Source organism: Calliphora vicina, chromosome 2 (assembly GCF_958450345.1).
Source record: "Calliphora vicina chromosome 2, idCalVici1.1, whole genome shotgun sequence".
Lineage (NCBI taxonomy): Eukaryota > Metazoa > Arthropoda > Insecta > Diptera > Calliphoridae > Calliphora > Calliphora vicina.
The window spans coordinates 71,523,850-71,528,518 of record NC_088781.1 but is presented as its reverse complement, the minus strand read 5'-3'; positions in this window follow the sequence as shown (position 1 = coordinate 71,528,518).

Sequence of the window (4,669 nt, the reverse complement as noted above, 5' to 3'; positions counted from 1 at the left end):
TTACAGCCAGTGATGCTAATTTGATTGGAAATCCCATAGTACATTTACAACGTACACAATATTTTTATAACGTTTAAAATATTCCACTTATGTCACAGGGTGACAGTTATGTACATCAATAATTATTTCAAAAAGATATAAAAATAATAATGTCTACGGTTTATTTGTAATAATATTGTTACGTATACTTTTGATTGCAAATAATAGCCGTTTAGTAGTTCCAAAATTGTAACAACTCTTTAATTATTTAAAATGTACAACAACCACAGAATTAAATAGTCACTCAATGTTTTTTATACACGTTTATAAATTCGCAGAAATACAGACAACTTTATAATGTACACGAATTCAATTGAAAAATACAACACACTTTAAGGCACTCAGTTGATGTTTACTCGAAAAGCGTCTCTGATAAACTCACTAACGCACAGTGGGGGATCTGAAAAAAAGTGTAAATAAATCTGTAACTTCTAAACGAATAGCCCGATTTTAATAAAATTTCCCATGGCTATAGAGGAGGTGTCGATAAGTTTAAGTTAAAATTAAAAATGATGCCAAATTTTTGTTTGCGATCCGATTTGAAAGATTTTTATATATATGGAATGTACTAGACGAGATCTACAAAAAACATTGCTTTAGCCATATATTATCTCTTATAGTTTACGAGTTATTCGCATTTGAAAAGTAAAATTTTATTTTTTTGCCTACCTTGGTCTGCCATTTTGCTAATAACGGATCCAATTATTTCCCGATTTTCTTGAAGTATCTTTTTTTGAATTAATAATCTTAAGAAAGAATTGTTAAAAAATATCTACTGAGTCAAAAGTTATGTGCATTCAAACTTAATAAAATAAAAAAAGGGATTTCATAGCCCCGAGCTTGGTACCTTCAATAGATCCAAAAATCAAAAAAATCCCAATTTTGGGATTTTTGAAAAGTTTTTTGGGAATTGTGGGATTCCCAATAACAAATCTATTAGCAAAATGACAGACCAAGGTAGGCAAAAAAAATAAAATTTTACTTTTCAAATGCGAATAACTCGTAAACTATAAGAGATAATATATAGCTAAAGCTATATATCCGATCTTTCAAATCGGATCGCAAACAAAAATTTGGCATCATTTTTAATTTTTGTTATACCCGAGGTGCCCCACTTTGGGGCATTGTGGCTCGGCCCCCCTTGGCTGTTTAAGCCCAAATTCAAAACTTAAACTTATCGACACCTCCTCTATAGCCATGGGAAATTTTATTACAATCGGGCTATTCGTTTAGAACTTACAGATTTATTTCCACTTTTTTTTTCAGATCCCCCACTGTGTAACGACTGCAACCTCTGCCACTATTTATAACACTGCCATCTGCACTTTAGATTGCTCTTTAACTGTCTAGAGATTTCTAATACATACGACATCTGTGGTGTACTTTCTACAATGTTCTTTAACTAAATATTCGAATTCGAATATACGTTTACTTTACCATAGACAGTGGCTGTGCGCAGACTTACCCCACGTAATGGTTCAATTGTGTTCTTGACTAAATCAGGTTTGACGATGGACTGCGACACTCCTGTGTCTATAGTAAAAATGTGCTTCTGACCTTTGATGTATTCACTAGCCGTAAGATTGTTATTTTTCTGCTGCATTACTGATATGGAGATTGTGGGGCCCTCAGATGTTGGAACTAGCTCTTGCCCCATAGTGCTAGCTCGTTTTAGTTTAAAGGTGATTCTTGTGACGATTTGACAGCTGGTTGTTTCTTGGAGGCGAAACCGATCTGGTTCGTTTTCTCGGTGCTTTGCAGTTTCGCTAAATATGACCAGATTTACCGCAATTATAACATTTTACTCTGGCATAGCTATGCTTATCATTAAACGCCTCCAAGACCTTTTTTAATTCGTCGACTATATTTCGCTCATATTCAGCAACAACCTCGATATTGCGCACCTTGCATATTTGCGGCTTTGAAATTATTTTCGCCGTTTCTTGCGCCAGTGCAAATGAGACTGTTTCAGCAAATGATGGCTTAGGTGTAGCACAAACCGCCTGTTTTATTTCAGGATCGCGAATGCGATTAACGAATGCCTCTATCTTGATATGGTCCAAAAATTGGTTGTTTTCCCCTGGATAAGTAAAACGCAAAATCTTGTAGCGTCTCATTGGGTTTCTGCACTCTACCACGCAATTCCATTCGGTATAATTCTTTTTTATGTTAACCACTTACGTTGTAGCGCCTCCATTATGTCATCATAACAATTTATGTTGCTTGCTGGCACGCTTTCAAGAACTACTGCTGCATTCCCTTTTAAGGCCAATATTCTATAGCTTTTTCTTCATTGTTCCACATGTTTCTAATGGCAACTGTATCAAACTGGAACTTGAAAACATTAAATGGTGTGCTGCCATCAAAACTAGTTACCTTTATTCTACTCGATGTTTCTGAAATAATTCGCACCGGTCCGTCTTGGCATTGAAGATTATTAATTTTCATTTCCAGATCGAGACATTTATTATCAAAAACTTGGGATTGTTTTTCTAGGCCGCTCTCTAATTCGGACACCTTTTTGTCAACGACATCCACTCTGCTGTTAATAACCTCAGACATTTCCTGAATTTTTTCATCTGTAGCTTTAGAGGATTCTTGAAGTTTCGCTTCCATTTCAGCTAAGTGTTTGATAGTTTCTTTGACTTCAGCTTTAACCTCAGCACGAAGTTTCTCATTGTCGGCAAGAAGTTTCTCGATGTTTACTTTAGAAGTTTCTAAGATGATTCTAGATTTTTCGTTCATTTGCTCCATCATGGCGGCAAACATTGTGTTTAAGTCCATGTTGCTCGTTGTTGAACGGGTACATATCTCAGTTTCTTCTTTGTACTCAAATTCGTAAGTACCGATGTCAATACCACGCTGCTTGAATTCATCTATTAGCCTTTTTTGCAATTCTGCTTTGTTACCTGCTGTTGGTAGCTCCAACTTACTCAATTCTTTCTTGAGTTGTTCAACTTTCAGTTCTTCAAACTTCATGCTTATTAATTTGCAATCCCACTTCTGACACCAATTGTTACGTTTTAACATTTTCAAAACGTTTGGTTTATTTCCTTTAAATCAGCGAAATGCAAACTCACACCACTACAGTTTTTAGATATTGTAGTTGTATGAGTTGAGAATTATTCTCTGGCAAAAACAAAAACAAATAGCTCAAAATAACCCAGCGGGAAAGAGATGCTGTAAAGAGGCCTTCCTAAAGGCCTTCTTTTGCAGACACAAGGACTTCTAGCCGCATTGCAAAATCATTTCAATTTTACACGGCGTGTCATTGCGAGCCAAGGCCTTGCACACTCGCTGCTGTTAGAGGGCTGAGAGAAGGCCTACTTAGGAAGGGCGACTAGAAGGCCTACTTTGCAAGGGCTTCTAGAAGGCCTAATTTGGAAGAGCTATTAGAAGATCTACTTTGGAAGGGCTATTAGTAGGTCTACTTTGGAAGGGCTATTCGAAGGGCTGCTATATGGTCTTATGCCTGTACAAAAACCTGTTATTACTGATATAATGAAAGGCCTGTAGAGGAATGTCATATGGAATGCCTAGAAAGGTAGGACTACTGCAAAGTCTTATGGAAGGGCTACATGAGAGGCCTAATAAAGTGCCTAAAAGAGAAAAACAGCATTAGAATAAGGCATCAAAGGACGGCCTATGAAAAGTTGTACATTTTCAAGTTTTATAGAACGTCTACAATGGAAGACCTATTTATAAAGTCTTATTAGAAGATCTAAAATAAAAATAAGAATTAATATGAAGTTGTTTGTTTAATTTTTTGAAACATGATAATTTCTGATTACATACTTAAAAGCAACATAAATAAATAAGAAGCCACATCAAGCAATTTATTGTTGTAAATTTTGTAAAGAGAGTTAATCAAAGAGATGCAGAGTGTTTTATTTTTTGATGTAGACTATTTTTATTTAACCACTTGTTATTAGAAGGGGATTCATAGGCCTTCATGAACACCTTCTAAGAGCAGGCAGTGTGGAATGAGTATCGGATCTTTTAGAATGTGTAAGTATGCCTTTTAGAAGGCCTACAAACTGAAGTCCTATCATTTTTTCCCGCTGGGAATGAAATAAACAAGCATAAAAGCGTAACACAACCTGCTTCTATCAATGCTCATGCGAGACTGACTGTTTTTATACAATGTGTGTGCTTGCGTACATGTGAAAATAAAAACAAGAGAGCTCATTTGAGAGCTCATTGCATTTCGCTGCTTTAAATAAACCGGATACTTTTGATTGCAAATAAAAGCCGTTTAGTAGTTTGAAAATTGTAACAACTCTTTATTTATTTAAAATGTACAACAACAGAATTAAATAGTCACTCAATGTTTTTTTTATACACGTTTATAAATTCTCAGAAATACAGAAACTTTATAATGTATAAGAATTCACTTGAAAAATACAGCACACTTTAAGGCACTTAGTTGATGTTTATTCAAATAGCGTCTCTGATAAACTGACTAACAACTGCAACCTCTGCCACTATTTATAACACTGCCATCTGCACTCTAGATTGCTCTTTAACTGTCAAAGTTCGAATATTCTAGATCATACGCCATCTGTATTGTACTTTCTACAATGTTCTTTATATATTCGAATTCAAACAGTGTTGCCAACTTACGATCAAT